Below are 13,357 nucleotides of genomic sequence, written 5' to 3' on the forward strand. Positions count from 1 at the left end.
TTTACTATCACATTTGCACAGATTCCAATACCTGTTGTTGTATTCCTAGGTTATGTTATCTGAATTTTATGATACGACCATAAGAAGTGGGAACAGGAGTAGGTTGTTTGGACCCTTAGCTCCTCTTTGCCATTCAGTCAGATCATGAAAAAGAAGTAAGCATATGTCAGGTGTAAACAGGATAGATTGAGTGAACACTTAAAGTACAAAGGCAGTAGGAGTATACATAGAACATAGACAAGTACAGCACAGAACAGACCCTTAGGCCCACGATGTTGTGCTGGGACTCAATCCTAAGGTAAAATATAGTAACTTAACCTACGCACCCCTCAACTCACTGCTGTGCATGTGCAGTAGTCATTTAAATGTCCCAATGACTTCGCTTTCACCACCTCAGCTAGCAACGCATTCCATGCATTCACAGCGTTCTGCGTAAAGAACCTACCTCTGTCTGCTTTATACTTTCCTCCTAATATCTTCAAATATACTGAAGAGGGAAATCAGGAGGGCAAAAAGGGGACATGAGATAGCTTTGGCAAATAGAATTAAGGAGAATCCAAAGGGTTTTTACAGATACATTAAGGACAAAAGGGTAACTAGGGATAGAACAGGGCCCCTCAAAGATCAGCAAGGCGGCCTTTGTGTGGAACTGCAGGAGATACTAAACGAGTATTTTGCATCAGTGTTTACTGTGGAATAGGACTTGGAAAATATAGAATGTAGGGAAATAGAAAGTGACATTTTGAAAAATTTCCATATTACAGAGGAGGAAGTGTTGGATGTCTGAAATGCATAAAAGTGGATAAATCTCTAGGACCTGATGATGTGTACACTAGAACTCTGGGAAGCTAGGGAATAATTGCTGGGCCTCTTGCTGAGATGAGATATTTGTATCATCGATGGTCACAAGTGAGATGCCGGAAGACTGGAGGTTGACTAACGTGGCGCCACTATTTAAGAAAGGTGGTATGGACAAGCCAGGGAACTATAGACCAGTGAGCCTGATGTTTGTGGTGGGCAAGTTGTTGGAGGGAATCCTGAGGGACAGAATGTACAGGGGAACCTCTATTATCTGAACGTGATGGGCGTGCACTATTTCGTTTAGATAATCAATTATTTGGTTAATTGATCAAATGCCTTTCCACTGGGGCTCAGAGTTTTTAAAATCTGCTCCCTGTTCAGGAGGCTGCAGCAGCACACAGTGCGTGAGCCCCATGCCACTGCCCCCCAGACAGGCCCCTCGCCCCAAACACACACACACCCCGCCCCCATCCCCAACCCCGTTCAACACTGCCCCCAGTCCCAACACTGCTCCTTGCCCCGACCCCGTAGACACTGTCCCTTCTCTGGAGCAGCTGGACTGGACACCAACAACCATACTGACCATACTGCTGCAGTTGCCTTTGTGGGGTAAGTCTACAAATATCACACAGACAGGCACACAGACAGAGCCACGCACAACTTTTTACTGCAACATTTTGACAGGTTCAACCTTTGCCCTGTACAGGATAAAGTTGGAGAGGTTATCTGGGGAAGGTGGGGTGCGGTTAGGGTACACCCCTGTGTAACACTACAGGCAAAGTGCGGGGAGAGAGAGAGGGCGGGCAGATAGTAATTTGGAGACAGTGCCTGTTTAATCACTGAAAACAAAAGACTCAAACATTGTTGAAAACACGTCTGATGTAATGTTTCCATCGGCACCTCGATAATCCAACTTTTGGATAATTGGTATTTGGATAACCGAATATTCTGTATTTGGAAAGGCAAGGACTGATTAGGGATAGTCAGCATGGCTTAATGTGTGGGAAATCATGTCTCACAAATTTGATTGTTACTTCCTCAAAAAACTCAGAGGATTGAGGAGGGTAGAGTGGTAGATGTGATCTATAAGATGTTTGACAAGGTTCCCCATGGGAGACTGGTTAGCAAGGTTAGATCTCTCGGAATATAGGGAGCACTAGCCATTTGGATACAGAACTGGCTCAAAGGTAGAAGACAGAGGGTGGTGGTGGAAAACTCTTAGTTTGTTTTTCAGACTGGAGGCCTGTGACCAGTGGAGTGCCACAAGGATTGGTGTTGCGTCCACTACTTTTTGTCATTTACACAAATGATTTGGATGTGAGCATAAGAGGTATAGTTAGTACGTTTGCAATGACACCAAAACTGGAGGTGTAGTGGACAGTGAAGAAGGTTACCTCGGATTACAATGGGATCTTGATCAGATGGGCCAATGGGCTGAGAAGTAGTAGATGGAGTTTAATTTAGATAAATATGAGGTGCTGCATTTTGGGAAAGCAAGTCTTAGCAGGACTTGCACACTTAATGATAAGGTCCTGGGGAGTGTTGCTGAACACAGAGACCTTGTAGTGCAGGTTGATAGTTCCTTGAAAGTGGAGTCGCAGATAGATAGGATAGTGAAGAAGGCATTTGGTATGCTTTCCTTTATTGGTCAGAGTATTGAGTACAGGAGTTGGAAGGTCATGTTGTGGATGTACAGGATATTGGTTAGGCCACTGTTGGAATACTGCATGCAGTTCTGGTCTCCTTCCTATCAGAAAGATGTTGTGAAACTTGAAAGGGTTCTGAAAGGGTTCAGAAAAGACTTAAGAAAAGACTTACAAGGATGTTGCCAGGGTTTGAGGATTTGAGCTATAGGGAGAGGTTGACCAGGCTAGGGTTGTCTTCCCTGGCGCTTTGGAGGCTGAGAGGTGACCTTTTATAGAGGTTTATAAAATTGAGGGGCATGGTTAGGATAAATAGACAAAGTCTTTTCCCTGGGGTGGGGAACTCCAGAACTAGAGAGCATAGGTTTAGGGTGAGAGGGGAAATATATAAAAGAGACCTAAGGGGCAACTTTTTCACACAGAGGGTGATATATGTATGGAATGAGCTGCCAGGGGAAGTTGTGGAGGCTGGTACAACTGCAACATTTAGAATGCATCTGGATGTATATATGAATAGGAAGGGTTTGGAGGGGTATGGGCCGGGTGCTGGCAGGTGGGACTAGATTGGGTGTGTCTATTCAGACAAAAATTTGTTTACCTTTTCAATATATGGATTTGTGCTTCTGTAATGTAGCCTAACTGTTTCATGACTTCTATGACTATTGTATGTAATAGTGTATTTATTTGATGATACATCCTTCACATGGAGTTCAAAATTCTTAATTATTTTGAGTCTAAGTATTGTCCATCAGGTTCATGAATGCATTCATTGGGTTCACCAATATTCTTAAAATCAAGATTCTGGTTTGCTTTGTATACAAATATACCTATTTTAGGGTTGGGAGGGGGTGGATGTTTGCTAAATAATAAATTGCCAAAAACTAGAGGGCATGTCCATTTGCCTTTTAGAAAGTCATGCAGACCAATGACACTACTCAACATTCTAGCTGACATACTGTTTTCCAACATTAGTAGTTAGTCTCTAGCACACAACCTGTATACAGCATAAAACACCTTGTTTAAATTTGAACAATTTTTAGATTACTGATGCAATATTCAATGTTTAAATATACATGAAATTCATGCATCTAATCCAAAGCTGAGAAACAATAATTTGAATCTCATCTCAGGCAGGTATTTCCACTAAAGTTGCAGGCTGTTTGGCAATTCAGAAATTCAATTGGATAAACTGAAGGTTGTGCTATCTGGCAGGAAAAATGCTTAGCAAGTTGTATGCCTTGGATTATACCTGGTCTTTTATTTTATTTACTAAGTGCTGAGGTTTTGGAGCAATCCTGCTGTCCTTCACATCTGTCAGCTTATTTGGATAGATTGTAAGCAGTCATAGATCATTAAATTTGGCTGGGCTGCTTGAGAGCACTATTAGTAAAACGTTTTGTATTTTATGAAAAAGGGTAAAGATGGAGAAGAGCAAGGAGAATGTTGTGAACTTAAAGAAGATACTAGTTTGTTCTCAGCTGGAATGTCGCATCCATTTCTGAGCACCACACTTTTTAGGAAGGATGTAAAGGCAATGGCCCGAGTACAGAAAGGATGTATGAGAATACCACCAGGAATGAGGAATTTCAGTTATGAAAGGAGAAGAGAATCTTGAGAGAAGATAGTTTGGAAGTATTCAATATTATGAGGGGTGAATATAGAGTAAATGGGAGAAACTGTTCCCACTCGCAAATGGATCAAGTATGAGAGAGAGGGTGCAAATTTTAAAGCAATAGACTAAAAAACCAAAACCAATATGAGTGGTCAAGGCCTGGAATGCATTATATAATTGTGACTGAAGCAGTTTCATCTGGGCATTCAAAAGAGAATTATTTTTCAAATAATTCTGTAGCGGATAATGGGTGGGGAGGTGGGTGGGTGCTTGGGGGTAGTGGAAGTAGGAGAGTGGAACTAAGTGACAGTCTCAAGCTGATGTAAAGTTGGTAAGCTCTCTGCCTCCTGCACTGTAATAATTTGTGAAGTTATTTGCCCAAGTGTAGTTTGAGTACCGAGGAATTTTAATGGCACTCCTATTTGTATAATATATATTTTTGTGATTAATTGTAATTTGTAAATTGCATCTGCTTTGTAATTTTCTCTGCTGTTGCAGCTGTTACCACATAAGAGATAGTGGGAGTGGACCAGTCTGTCATTGAAGTTTGTTTGCCATTCAGCAAAATCCTGGCTCATCATTTCTCTCCGAAGCACTTGTCTTGCACCAAATCCTTAGATTTTTGGACGTTGAAGGAATTGATCATTTCCATCATTTCCAACTTGTTTGTACTTGACTGAACTTCCACATTAGAGAAAGTTTTCATTAGAGTGCCAGAGGCTGATGGGCAACCTGATAGAAGTATGTAAAATTGAGAGGCATGGATAGGATGCCACTCTTTCCCCAGAGTGGAAATATCAAAAACTAGGGGGCAGGGCGTAGGTTTTAAAGCGAGAGAGGGAAAGTTTGATATTGTTTTTTACAGAGAGGATATTAGGTGCCTAGAATGTGGTGCTAGAGGAGGTGGTAAAAGTGGAAACGTTAGCAAAGTTTGAGGTATTGAGATAGACACATGAACAAGCAAGGAATAGGGGAATATGGACGATATGCTGGCAGATGGGGTTAATTTAGAATGGCATTTTTCTTGGTACAGACATGGTGGGTTGAAGGGCCTGTTCCTATGTTGTACTGTTCCATTTTCTAATTCCAAAGCTTTTCACAACCTTGAATGAACAGTCCCGCCCCCTCCCCAGTGCAGTCTTAAGTAACTAGCACTTATTTCTGAAACTGTGACCCCTAACTCTTGACTCTGTAGCCTATTAAGCCTATAAAGAATTTTATCTTTTTTTAAAACCATTAGCTTCCATTCTTCCAAACACTAGGATATTTGGGTTGTGTTACACACCTTCCAACCTTCAGAAGCTCTGAACTTAGAAAACATGGGTACAGTCTTGAGAGAGTTATAATACTGGATGGGAAATACAAGGTCTGACCGTCTAAGCTAGAGATTGATCATTCAAATCGTACCTTGGCGGTTTGAATTTTTTTTTAATAGAAAAAAATCTGGTATCAGTAAACAATGACCATGAAGCTGTCAGATTGATACCTAACAAAAAAAAAATTAATTTTATTAATGCTGTCTAGGAAAAGAGGCCTGTCCTGGTCTGGTCTATAATAATTAACTTTAGTAATAGTTGTTTTTTTTTTGCAACTGCAGGGAATGCCAAATTCCAATGCCTGTTTGTTGTTCTACAAAGACTGTAGAACTTTTTTAGTACCTATATAACTACGGAAAGATTTTTTAATGAATAAAGTATATTTTTGCATTTTAAAAAAAGTTAACTTTTGCATTACATCATAAAAACTGAAAGAACTGCGGATGCCTGGAAATCGGAAACAGAAATTACTGAAAAGGCTCAGCAGGTTTGGCAATATCTGTGGAGAGAAAGTAGAGTTACTAATTCAGGTTCAGTCATCTTTCCTTCGAAAGAAATGTTAACTCTGATTTCTGTTCACAGATGCTGCTAAAACTGCTGAACTTTTCCTGCAATTTCTGTTTTATTTCAGTAATACATCAACTGGTTAACTCTTAATTGGTAGTTCAAAGTGATTTTGCAATTCCTTCAGTTGTATCAGTAGAACACCACATAGACTGTAATGACTTCAAAAGGAAAAAGACTATTTTCTCAGGAGAACAAAGGTTGAGCGAACTTAAGCCTTTCCACATCTGAGCATTGCATTTTAAAAATCACTGTTTACTTTTAAAGTGTACTGGTTTCTTTCCTGCTTTCTAAAATGGCACACAATTCGTGCTTGCTGAAGTAAAATTTTCCTTCACTTGGTGTACATGTGCGAACTACTAACTTGGAACAAGAAATTCCTGGAATCCTTTTAGTTTATTAGCAACTAAAGCAGGGGATGAAAATTTCAAGATCTTTTTAGCTGTATCATTTCTATTGTCAACAGGACACCTTAATTAGAATGCCTTTTTTTGAGCCAGAATCATTTTGAAATAGTCTTTGAACATACGTTTTTTTGTTCAGTCTCCTACTATTGAATAATTATGTTTGTGTTTTCAGTAAATGATTCTGACCCATCTTGCTTTTCAATCTCCCACCAAAAAAATTAAACAGCAATCCTTCTTTTAAAAGCATTCAAAGATGCTGCTTCTACATGCTGCTTTTTACAATGTACATTAATGATACAGATGAAGGTATTAAAAGAAATATTAGCAAATTTGCTGATGACACAAAGCTGGGTGGCAGAGTAAAATTTGAGGAGAATGTTAGGAGAATACAGGGTGAACTGGACAGGCTAGGTGAGTGGATGGATGCATGGCAGATGCAGTTTAATGTGGATAAATGTGTGGTTATCCACTTTGGTGGCAAGAACAGGAAGGCAGATTACTACCTAAATGAAGTCAAATTAGGTAAAGGGGGCAGTAAAACGAGATCTAGGTGTTCTTGTACATCAGTCAATGAAAGCAAGCCTGCAGATACAGCAGGCGGTGAAGAAAGCTAATGACGTGCTGGCCTTCATAAAGAGAGGAATTGAATACAGGAGCAAAGAGGTCCTTCTGCAGCTGTACAGGGCCCTGGTGAGACCACACCTGGAATATTGTGTGCAGCTTTGGTCTCCAAATTTTAGGAAGGGCATTCTGGCTATTGAGGGAGTGCAGCTTAGGTTCACAAGGCCATTTCCCAGAATGGCAGGACTATCTTACGCTGAAAGATTGGAGAGACTGGTCTTGTATACGCTTGAGTTTAGAAGGCTGAGAGGGGATCTGATTGTGACATATAAAATTATTAAAGGATTGGACACTCTGGAGGCAGGAAGCATGTTTCTGTTGATGGGTGAGTCCCAAACTAGAGGACACAATTTAAAAATAAGGGATAGGCCACTTGAAACAAAGTTGAGGAGAAACTACTTCACCCAGAGAGTGGTGGGTGTATGGAATGCTCTGCCCCAGAAGGCTGTGGAGGCCAAGTTGCTGGATACTTTCAAGAAAGAGTTGGCTAGAGCTCTCAAGGATAGTAGAATCCAGGGTTATAGGGATAAGGCAGGAACAGGATACTGATTGTGGATGATCAGCCATAATTATAATGAATTGTGGTGCTGGCTCAAAGGGCAGAATGGCCTACTCCTGCGCCTAGTGTCTATTGTCTACATTAAAGCACTTAAATAATTATCGTACAAGACACCTACAGACTCCGGATTGAGGCTGACCCTGTTCTGTGTTCTGTGTTGAAAGTGTCGTCTTGGTACCTGATAGTGATTTTTACTATATGGTTTATCTTCTTAAAATAGATCACTGACATCGCTAGCCTAACAATTTCCTGCCCACATCCATCAATTTAATTGAAATAATTATGCAAGTTACAGATAGATGGGTGAAGTATTTATTGAGGGTGGGAAAGAGAATAATTTTTGAGAAATTGCTTGAATATTGTAGATGTGCTGTACACCAAGGAATTGCTGAAATTATGGACTGTTTTTCTCTCCTTAAATATGTTTTCTTTCCTCCTCTTAGATTTTGCACCCTGTGACCCTGATGAAGGGAGATGGGAAGGAGACCTGGTCCAAACCTTGGTCAGTGCCACTTTGTAATCATCCCCAGGTGATGTCCAAGGACTTTTTTTTCCCCCTTCTCCTCCACTCCCATGTATCTCATTGACATCTGCATGATGACCTACTTGTATTGAAAAATTACTGCCAAAAATGTTGTTACTGAATCAAAAAACTTTTAAAAAGACAATATTTCCCATCTCCACACCATGTCAGTGTGTGTGTGTGTGTGTGTGTGTGTGGGGGTGTGTGTGGTAATCAAATACCTAATGATTGAAATGAACAACTCTTGGTTTAGATTTGTTTCACATAATTTGCCATAGTCATTACACCACATAAGGCACAACTTTACTCCAGTCCATACCAATCCTCCGAGTAATAATCCCATAGTTGCAAATTTATTTCACTCTCTTATCCAATTTCCTTTTGAAGTTGTTGATCATCTTTACTTCCACCAATCTAAAAGGCAGTGAGATCCAGGCCTAGTCACCTTCTGAGGAAAGCATTCTTCCTCCCATCTTCTCTACCACCACTACACAATCTGTCCAGAACAAAATTTATGTTCTTTAATCTTTATACCATTATTTGGAACAGCTTTTTGTCTACTTTATTTAAACCTGACATAATCTTGGTCTCAGTCAGATCTTCTTCAACCTCCTTTGGTCCAACTCCGCTTCTGCAATCGAACATTGTAGTTTGATGTCTGTCTACTGGAGCATTGTGGTAAATCTACTCTGCACTCTCCTCAAGGACCCTTGTGCCCTTAAAATGTAACCAGAGCTAATCTGATACTCTGGTTGTGATCAGAGCAGTATGAAGGTTTTATGACAGCAATCTTTTTCTCATTAACAAATTCCCATCCCCATGTGTTCAGGATTTTTTTTTAGTTGCCCAATGTTTTGTCCTATACTAGAAGGCAAGACTAGAGAAAGCTGTGAATGACAAGAAAATTCATTTCCTGTGAAGACCAATTTAATTTGTTCACTTATTTTAGCGTGGACAATATCAGAGAGAAGTAAGTTTTAAATCATACCTATTCTCTCCAGATGTTAACTCTACGCAGCATTTTCAGTTTTTATGACATGCATAATATTAAATCAAGTTTGCCTAATACCATCGCTTTTATTGATGCCTTGTGCCCAGCGCATTCAAATGTCAAATCTTCCCATTACATTTCTGCAAAATCATCGGAAGTTGACTTTCTTCTCCTTTCAATTCTTCTTGGCGCCTTACCGCCTTTAGCACAGCCCTTCAGTTGCTTTTGTCATATTTTAGAACTCCGTCCATTTGCTTCTCCGTCTCTCACCTCAGCTCTTTTATTTTGTTCCATAGTGAATGAGATATTTTTAAAGTTGAAGGCATGATCCACAGTTGTCAGCTGTGTACTGGCACATATGTTAAATGTCACTCGTTGATAGGTGTGCTTATTTTGTACCTCAGCGTACTTTTCAGAGAGCAGCTTCCTAAACTTTAAAGTATATATTCTGATTTAACTGCATGTGAAAGACCGATAAGCTTTTGAGCATTGATTCACCTATCATGTGATTAGCATACCTTCCAGGTGTGAAATATTCCACATTCACAATGTGATGTTAGAAACTAAGGGTGATGAAACAGTCAACAGAGAAGGGAGTTTGCAAGATGTGGCCAAATAGGCTATTTAAAACTGATGGTGGGTCTGATATGGAGATCTTGACTCTTAATCAAATATCTCAATCTCTTAGCTTAGTTTTAAATACGGATAGTAACTTAACATCTGATTTTAAAATCTGGTGTATAGTGATTTTTATCCATTGCTGTATTTTTCTTTTAGGTGTTGAATACTTAATTCTTCTGACTTGCTATATATAGTTACTCCTAGGTTTTTGTTACCTTTTTTAATTTTATTTCTAGTTAATAAACTATATATGTGGCTTAAAAATAGATGAAAAAGCAGTATGATATTTTATTACACAATAATATTGTCCAGAGTTAAGGTATATCATTTACAACAGCCACCATCTACAGAATGAAATGCAATCTTAGTGTTGAAACAAACTAATGAACTGCTTGTGCTTCAAGTAGGGTATGTGTCATAGAGATGTACAGCATGGAAACAGACCCTTCAGTCCAACCCGTCCATGCTGACCAGATATCCCAATCCAATCTAGTCCAGCACCTGGTCCATATCCCTGCAAACCATCTTCGCTTTCTTCACTAAGTATGGTTGTATAAATATTCTTGGTTACTCATTTTCTAAAATTGTGGGCAATCTTCAACAATACTGACTCTGAAAATGTCTGTGTCAAAACTGAAGCATCTTTGTGTGCAATAAATTGTAGTTTTGGCAGTGAGTGTTTTGGGATGGGGATTCATTTGTTAGTGTAGTACAAAGTTCTTTTTTAAAAAAGCTAAAAGTAAGCTTAGTGATCTAGAACCGAATGGATCAGATCTCTGCTCCAAAGTCCTGTCACATCTAATCATGTATGTTGGTGGATAATTAAACAACTGACAGGAGATGAGGCTCCACAAATGTCCTCATCCTCCTTAACAGGGTAGCCCAGCACAGCAATGCAAAAGACAAGACTGACATATTTGCATGTGTCTTCAGCAGAAGTGCTGAGTGGTTGCTCCATTTCTGCCTCTTCCAGGGGTCCATGGATTACACTAGTCTTCATCCAATGTAATTTGTTCTGTATGACATAAAGAAATGACTGAAGACACTGGATACTAAAGAAGAGTTAATGAGAATTGGGAGGAAAACTCTTCTGGTTGGAGTCCCGTCTAGCAAAAAGGAAAATAGTTTTTGGAGACAAATCATTCAGTCTCAGGACATCTCTGCAGGCGTTCCTCAGGATAGTGTCCTAGGTCCAGTCATCTTCAGCTGCTTCATCAATGACCTTCCCTCCATTGTACTATCAAAGATGGAAATAGTCAGATGTACAGCATGGAAACAGACCCTTCAGTCCAATCCGTCCATGCCAACCAGATATCCCTACCCAATCTAGTCCCACCTAGCAGCACCAAGCCAATATCCCTCCAAACCCTTCCAATTCATATACCCATCCAAATGCCTCTTAATTGTTGCAATTGTACCAGTCTCCACCACATCCTCTGGCAGCTCATTCCATACACGTACCACCCTCTGCGTGAAAAAGTTGCCCCTTAGGTCTCTCTCATATCTTTTCCCCTCTCACCCTAAACCTATGCCCACTAGTTCTTGACTCCCCGACCCCAGGGAAAAGTCTTTGTCTATTTATCCTATCCATGCCCCTCATAATTTTGTAAACCTCTAAGGTCACCTCTCAGCCTCCGACGCTCGAGGGAAAACAGCCTCGGCCTGTTCAGCCCCTCCCTGTAGCTCAGATCCTCCAACCCTTTTCTGAACCCTTCCAAGTTTCACAACATCTTTCCGATAGGAGGGAGACCAGAATTGCACGCAAGATTCCAACAGTAGCCTAACCAATGTCCTGTACAGCCGCAACATGGCCTCCCAACTCCTGTACTCAATACTCTGACCATAAAGGAAAGCATACCAAACGCCCCCTTTACTATCCTATCTACCTGTGACTCCACTTTCAAGGAGCTGTGAACCTGCACTCCAAGGTCTCTGTTCAGCAACACTCCCTAGGACCTTACCATTAAGTCCTGTTAAGATTTGCTTTCCCAAAATGCAGCACCTCGCATTTATCTGAATTAAACTCCATCTGCCACTTCTCAGCCCATTGACCCATCTGGTCCAGATCCTGTTGTAATCTGAGATAACCCTCTTTGCTGTCCAGTACTCCTCCATTTTGGTGTCATTTTCAAACTTACTAACTGTACCTCTTATGCTTGCATCCAAATCATTTATCTAAATGACAAAAGAAGAGGACCCAGCACCGATCCTTGTGGCACTCCACTGGTCACAGGCCTCCAGTCTGAAAAACAACCCTCCACCACCACCCTCTGTCTTCTATCTTTGAGCCAGTTCTGTATCCAAATGGCTAGTTCTCCCTATATTCCATGAGATCTAAGCTTGCTAATCAGCCTCCCATGGGGAACCTTGTCAAACGCCTTACTGAAGCCACATAGATCACATCTACTGCTCTGCCCTCATCAACCTTCTTTGTTACTACTTCAAAAAACTCAATCAAGTTTGTGAGACATGATTTCCCACGCACAAAGCCATGTTGACTACCCCGAATCAGTCCTTGCCTTTCCAAATACATGTACGTCCTGTCCCTCAGGATTCCCTCCAACAACTTGCCCACCACCGAGGTCAGGCTCACTGTCTAAATTTCCTGACTTGTCTTTACCGCCCTTCTTAAACCGTGGCACCACGTTTGCCAACCTCCAGTCTTCCGGCACCTCACCTGTGACACTCAATGATACAAATATCTCAGCAAGAGATCCAGCAATCACTTCTCTAGCTTCCCATAGAGTTCTCAGGTACACCTGATCAGGTCCTGGGGACTGATACACTTTTAACCGCTTCAAGACATCCAGCACTTCCTCCTCTGTAATCTGGACATTTTGCAAGATGTCACCATCTATTTCCCTACAGTCTATATCTTCCATATCCTTTTCCACAATAAATACTGATGTAAAATATTCTTTTAGTATCTCCCCCATTTTCTGTGGCTCCACAGAAAGGTCACTTTGCTGATCTTTGAGGGGCCCTGTTCTCTCCCTAGATACCCTTTTTTGTCCTTAATATATTTATAAAAACCCTTTGGATTCTCCTTAATTCTATTTGCCAAAGCTATCTCACATCCCCGTTTTGCCCTCCTGATTTCCCTCTTAAGTATACTCCTACTTTTTTTTCATACTCTAAGGATTCACTCGATTCCTGTCTATACCTGCGATATGCTTCCTTCTTTTTCTTAACCAAACCCTCAATTTCTTTAGTTATCCAGCATTCCCTATATCTACCAGCCTTCCCTTTCACCCTGACAGGAATATACTTTCTCTGGATTCATGTTATCTCATTTCTGAAGGCTTCCCATTTTCCATCTGTCCCTTGACCTGCGAACATCTGCCTCCAATCAGCTTTCGAAACTTCTTGCCTAATACCGTCAAAATTGGCCTTTCTCTAATTTAGAACTTCAACTTTTAGATCTGGTCTATCCTTTTCCATCACTATTTTAAAACGAATAGAATTATGGTCGCTGGCCCCGAAGTACTCCTCCACTGATACCTGCTTTATTTCCCAAGAGTAGGTCAAGTTTTGCACCTTCTCTAGTAGGTACATCCACATACTGAATCAGAAAGTTGTCTTGTACACACTTAAGAAATTCCTCTCCATCTAAACCTTTGACACTATGGTAGTCCCCGTCGATGTTTGGAACGTTAAAATCTCCTACCATAACTACCCTATTATTCTTCCAGATAGCTG

At 40.7% G+C, this 13,357-nt stretch overlaps 1 protein-coding gene across 4 annotated transcripts in view; it reads left to right on the forward strand.

The window, feature by feature from the left end:
- rc3h2 (ring finger and CCCH-type domains 2) overlaps positions 1-13,357 on the forward strand; it is a 113,723-nt gene that overhangs the window by 25,261 nt on the left and 75,105 nt on the right. For 3 of the 4 annotated variants that reach the window (XM_060841382.1, XM_060841379.1, XM_060841380.1), the window contains one exon: positions 7,967-8,053. The gene's annotated coding sequence lies outside the window, so the exon portion shown is untranslated. The remainder of the gene's footprint in view (positions 1-7,966; positions 8,054-13,357) is intronic. The other variant, XM_060841381.1, reaches the window with a different exon arrangement.

This window comes from Hemiscyllium ocellatum, chromosome 21 (genome assembly GCF_020745735.1).
Source record: "Hemiscyllium ocellatum isolate sHemOce1 chromosome 21, sHemOce1.pat.X.cur, whole genome shotgun sequence".
NCBI lineage: Eukaryota > Metazoa > Chordata > Chondrichthyes > Orectolobiformes > Hemiscylliidae > Hemiscyllium > Hemiscyllium ocellatum.